Raw genomic sequence first — 6464 nt, 5'->3', positions numbered from 1 at the left:
CTCCATTTTATGGGCTTACATAAGCTTTATGAGACATAATTTAACAATTACGGAGCCTGTCTGTTTGACCTTAAGGTTCACTACATGTTGAGCTCTAGCAACTGAATTTATGATGTACTGTACAGTAATGTTGATTGCAACAGAAATTGGTCTGTACTGGGTTTTGATAGGAAATAATATGTAAAATATTACTTAAGAAGTTTAAATGCACTTCTTCAATTAACATTAAATAGCAATGAGCAAAACATTTGTTACAGCATTTAATAATGTTTAACATTATTTAATGAAAATACAAATTGTTAATTGTTCATGTTTATGCTTATTAAATAATTTGAACAGATAAACATTTGATTTCAATAATGTAATATTAATTGTTGAAAGTCTTTTCTTCATTGATCAGCATGACAAAAATGACTCGTATACTATTGTTCTGGGATTTTCTGTGGGTGAAATCCCGTCAAATTTCAGTCTGAATGCACGCAACCAGGAATTTTGCAGATTTAAGTTTTAAAATTTAAGATTTACACGCTTTGAAAGTAACTTTTGTGTGAGCTGTGCTTTATGCATCGCTACACTATTGAAAACAGACAATCGGCTTTTTTTGCCTGCAAAACTTAGCCAAAATTTTACCTTAAGAATTTGCACCAGAATGATTCTGTGTTTAAAACTTGTTTATAGTTATTGTTCTTGGTGTGAACGGGCCATAATTCACAGTTCTTTCTTTCCCCCTTAAACTAAAATCGCAAAAGCTGATCCAACATGCATTCACCCACAGCAGTGTCCTCTCTAGGATCATTCATCTGTCAGGCTCTTTGCTCACTCTTACATAAAAGCATTAAACAGGAGGTTGTATGCTGTGATTCTCTCTTTCAGTCCTCTTCTGTTGTCCTCCAAACTGGCTAGCTCATCACAGGCTGAGCGTCTGATGCCAGAGACACAGGGACAGGATCCTGGCCTTCCTCTGTCGATGTCACAGGCCGTAATAGAGTCATAAGCCTTGGGGATCTGCTTGATTGAGCTGCATCAAACACAAAGAGGATGCTAATCTCATTATGCAGCTCCTCTATGTCACCCCTGTCTCAAATCCCTCCATTTTATGGGCTTACATAAGCTTTATGAGACATAATTTAACAATTACGGAGCCTGTCTGTTTGACCTTAAGGTTCACTACACGTTGAGCTACGTGAGCTACACGTTAGCAACTGAATTTATGATGTACTGTACAGTAATGTTGATTGCAACAGAAAATAATTTAGACTTATCTGTTGGTTTTAAAAAGAATTGTAGTTACATATAAGGCACTTACAATGGAAGTTAACATTAAAGCACATACTATTTCAGCATAACACTTATACAGCAGATTAATTAACATGAGAGTAGTGTGATGGATTTGCTTACTGACCCTGTCTGTGTAAAGTTATATGCAATCTTTCTACTCTGTTGTCATGACAACATTGGCCAGTAACATTTTCACATGATACCAGAAATGAATTTTGTAATTATCTACAAACCACTGTTTACTAGAGGAATTATTGTGAATGTTGGGATGTCTTATTAAAAATGCTGTTTGGAAATACCAAATTGTGAATATAATTTCCAAGATAATAATAATGAAAGAACTGTATATTTAAAATATCAAAATTGTATTTAATTTAAAAAAGTAATTGTATGTGCTATATACATGCATGCATAAATATATACAATGCAATTACTTAAAAAAATAAAATTGAAACTAAAAATATAACAATAAAGGCTATTTCAAAATATTAGTACATTCTATAATAGTATAGTTTTACATGCACAAACAACAACAACAACAACAACTGTGGTATAGATAATGGGCTACTATTGCCTCCTAGAACCATGTGACATTCCATTTGTATTTTGCACCAATTCCTCTACAACACAAATAATTTTGTGATATTCTGTTAAATTCACAACTTAAATGGAAACAAACAGTTAATGCATTACTGTTAACACTTTCTTTTTCTTTTTTAATGAAGGGACTGAGTATGTGGTACTCAACATTAGACCACAAATGTTGCTGATAGAGCTTAGCCTATCAAAACCAGAACATTCCTTTAAGATTCTATAAGAAAATCTTGGCTGTGGGTTTATTGACTGAAGGAAAGTTGTGAAAATTCAGCAGTACTATGATTATGATGCATGTGTCTGGAAAGTATTTTATCTTGCATTTTAGCATGGCCTAATTTCTTATAGCATAGTTGTAAATGATGGCCAATTCGTCAGATATTTGTAGTACGCATTTTATTTGAGAGTCAACACAAATCAATGAGCTGCCCTCCTTGTGATAACCACAGACCAAGCGGCTTCTTTTGAGATCAATAGTAGAGATTTATTGAGTTGGTTGCCCTAACTGGATATCTCAGGTTGCACTCAACATTTCCACCCAGCTCTGTTATACAAAGAAACACATGCTGGTAAATGTGAAATTTACATTACATGGACATATTCCTCCACTGAAATATTTTCATCTATCTCTCTTAACCAGTTCAGTGTTGACCTTTCACTTTGTGTTGTGGCAATCACAAGTTGCCAGTATTCGAGAATTGCATTCATAGAGAAAATGAAAAGATGATAATCTTCCACAGTGATAAAATGAATCCCAGTGCAATGAGGGCATTGTGGGATGCCGCCAGTCTGGGTTCATGTTGGGGGGGGGCGGGGTGTTGAGAATTCACCCTTCTCTTCCTTGTAGTGTAAAATCCCTTTACCTCTCACTCTATGTGAATGTGAGAAAACACCTCAGCGCAAGCGTTTCTCTGCTCAGCGAATACACAACCCTCCAGAGTTTATGGATGGTGTCCTGTGTCTGTTTCACTTGAATACAATTTTAAACTCTTTAGTTAGGCCATAATGACACAGTTCTTCAGCTTTTATTTTTTAAGGTGTATATGGATTCATGTATAGATTCATGTACACTACATGGCCAAAAGTATGTGGGAATTAACAGGTTAAGCTCCACCCATAACTGTCAGGTGCATCTAGCATACAATCTCCTCAAACAATTTTTTTAGTAGGACAGTTTTTTTTTTTATTATTTTCTTTTTGCTCAAGCATGGCAATTAGGTGTGAATCTGCGCCTGTTGCAATGACAAAATTATCTGTTTCTGTATCTGCATTTGAACCGACCTGGATGTGGCCGGGACTTAAAATGGTAGTGTGTCAAACTAAATGTAAAACCCATTTTCAACACTATACTGTTTATAGTGTCCATCAAATATGCCTTGTATAATTCATAACACTATTTATTCTTTTTTTATTGCAATCTTTATGCAAAATAAAGAGAAAAAAGTGTTCTGCTTGAAATGAAAATACAACAGTCTGTCAGTCTAATGAATACTTTTATTTTTTATTCCATATAAAAGTCCATATAGATAGTTTACTGAGTGTGGTGTGGAAGTACTTGACTGGTCTACACAAACTCAGACCTGAACTCCTCTGAAGACTTTCAGGAGCTTCATTCTCAATGTCCTCGGCTGACCTCACTGAAGCTCTTGTGTCTGAATGAAGCAAACTCCTGCATACATGTTACAACATCTAGTTCAGAACCTTCTCAGATGAGTGAAAAGTAAGGACTAACTCCATGATGCCTACAGTTTTAAGTTTTGAAGTAAGTTACACATATTTGTTTTATCCATGTACTGTGTTATAGTGGTTCTTAACATTTTTGAGTTCAATTCCCTTCTTTGTTCAAAACAATATTGGCAGGTCAGACACTCCTAGTTTTTGTAAATTAAATTACAAGATTTCAGAAGTTTTAGGAGCTGAATGTTCTTAACCAATGCATTTACATGACATGTCTGATTTACTGGATAAAGATTAAGGATAATGATTTTTAAGAATATGTTTCTACTCACAATTTCTATCCAATAAAATATTTTAGAGCTTAACCGCCGAGTGCAGATACTGGAGCTAAGGGTTCTCATGTCGCCGCAGATGCCGCACGACCCACTGTCTAGTAAGTGTGCAGCTCCCCGCCTCAGAGCGCTGTTCTGCCGTGTGCAAAGCACAATCACAGGCTCCTCACTCATTCACCAGCAGTAAGCTTCATTCACCTCACTCACTCGATACCAGCCCCTCATCAGCGGCTGCCATTTTTGGAAGACACTACTCTCTCATTCACATGATACCAGCCCCACATCAGCGGTTGCCGTGTGTAGAGGACTCCGCTCTCACTCATTCAGGGCGATATGCAGCCCCCGCTTCAGTGCGGCGACAAGCGCTTCAGTCGCTTACCCACTCACCAGCAGTAAGCGGCAAGGAGTCACCAGATGCCCCTGCTTGTAAAAGCGCGCACTGGCGAGGAGTCACCTGAGGCCCCTGCTTGGAAAAGTGCACGAAGGCGAGGAGTCACCTGATGCAACTGTGCGGAAAAAACGCGCGAAGGCGAGGGGGTCACCTGATGCCCCTGTGTGGAAAAGCGCGCGAAGGCGAGTAGTCACCTGATGCCCAGGCACGTCTTATCAGCCTTACAGATTTCACTGGACTATTACGTCAGTTGTTCACATCCCTACGAAGTGGTGTTCAACTAGGTCATATAGCCATTCACAGTCTGTAGTGACAGGCGCAGATGCCACTGCCCACATCGGTTAAAAAGCAGCAGATTGAGGTCTTCTTTGGTGCACGGCTCATCGCAGTGCAGAGACACCGGGCCCACGAATGCTGCTGCCAGGAGCCGGATGTGCGGAGAAAAGTGTAAAGGTACCCGGGAAGAGGTGCTACGGCAAGCGGATGAGCCCGCGCCGTGACTCCCGGTCGCCGTCAGCTGCCAAGCCACCGTCCTGACAGTCCGGAGAGGAGGGAAGAGTAGCCTACGCGATTGGCCCAGCCCCCAAGCTGTCTCAAAATTGTTCAAATTTGTGTTTGATGTGTGTGATCATTAAAAAAATGCATACATGTGCACAAAATAGCTCTTTCCTCTTCACTCAGTCAATGTAGCGCTGCTCGCCCCGCCTCAGAGCGGTGCAGAGCCGCTGCTTACACATGTTATAGCCACGCAGCACTCGCCGGTGCATCCAACGACCAAGCCGCTAAAGCCGCTATGTCAGTTTCTGAGCACATGTAAAACTTTTCCGGGAATCTCGCGCTGGTTACTCGGTGTGATAGAGCGTGGGTACGCCCTTGAATTCAGACGCAGACCACCCCGATTCAACGGCGTGGTGAAGTCTCTAACATTGCCTTGAAATGCCCTGGTTCTGAGACAAGAGGAGCCGCTAAAGCCGCTATGTCAGTTTCTGAGCACATGTAAAACTTTTCCGGGAATCTCGCGCTGGTTACTCGGTGTGATAGAGCGTGGGTACGCCCTTGAATTCAGACGCAGACCACCCCGATTCAACGGCGTGGTGAAGTCTCTAACATTGCCTTGAAATGCCCTGGTTCTGAGACAAGAGGTATACAACATGCTCGAAAAAGGAGTGATAGAACGAGTCCCTCCAAACGAGCTGGAGAGCGGGTTTTACAACCACTATTTTGTGGTGCCCAAAAGAGATGGAGGACTCCGCCCGATTCTAGATCTAGATAGATGATAAAACAGATCCTGATGTGAATTCGTCCCGGGTACTGGTTTGCATCCGTGAATTTAAAGGTACTTTCACATTCAGATAGCACCGCATCACAAATGCTTTCTGAGATTTGCTTTCGAGGGCACAGCATATCGGTACTATGTTCTCCCGTTTGGGCTGGCTTTGGCCCCGCGCACTTTCTCGAAGTGCATGGACGCAGCTCTCGCCCCCCTCAGAGCAAGCGGGATGCGCGTTCTCAATTATTTGGATGACTGGCTGATCTTAGCTCAGTCACAGGACACACTATAGCCAGCCATATAGGCAAACTGTTTCGTCACTTGAAGTTCTTGGGGCTATGTGTGAATGTGCGCAAGAGCATTCTTGCCCCGAGTCAGTCTATAACGTATCTGAGAGTGTGCTTCGACTCGGTGGAGATGCGCGCTCGCCTCTCTCGGGAGCGCTCGGTGGCCATTTTGTCTTCCCTGCACCATTTCAGACTAGGCAGCTCTGTTCACTTGAAGGAATGTCAGAGGCTGCTGGGACTCATGGCAGCGGCATCAGTATGTCATCTGGGTTTACTACACATGCACCCGCTGCAGTTATGGCTGAACTCTCCAGTCCCTTAGACAGCGTAGACTTTGGACCGTTTGCGCATTGCGGTCTCCCACGACTGCATCGAAGCCCTGAGGCCGTGGCGCAAAGATCTCTTCAGCCAGGGGGGTTCCCCTGGGCTTGATGACGTCATGTGTTGTGGTCACGACGGATGTGTCAACTCGCGGATGGGGAGCAGTGTGTGAGGGCATGCCGGTTTCAGGGCTGTGGTCAGAACCTCAAAACTAGTGGCACATAAACCGCTTGGAGCTGGAAGCAGTGTTCTCAGCTCTAAAGGATTTTCGGCCACAGCTGGAACAGCAACATGTACTGATTCGCACCGACAAC

This window comes from Sinocyclocheilus grahami, unplaced genomic scaffold (assembly GCF_001515645.1).
Source record: "Sinocyclocheilus grahami isolate Dianchi unplaced genomic scaffold, SAMN03320097.WGS_v1.1 scaffold162.1, whole genome shotgun sequence".
Taxonomy (NCBI): domain Eukaryota; kingdom Metazoa; phylum Chordata; class Actinopteri; order Cypriniformes; family Cyprinidae; genus Sinocyclocheilus; species Sinocyclocheilus grahami.
The sequence above is the reverse complement of the archived record's forward strand: the minus strand, read 5'-3'. Positions refer to the sequence as shown.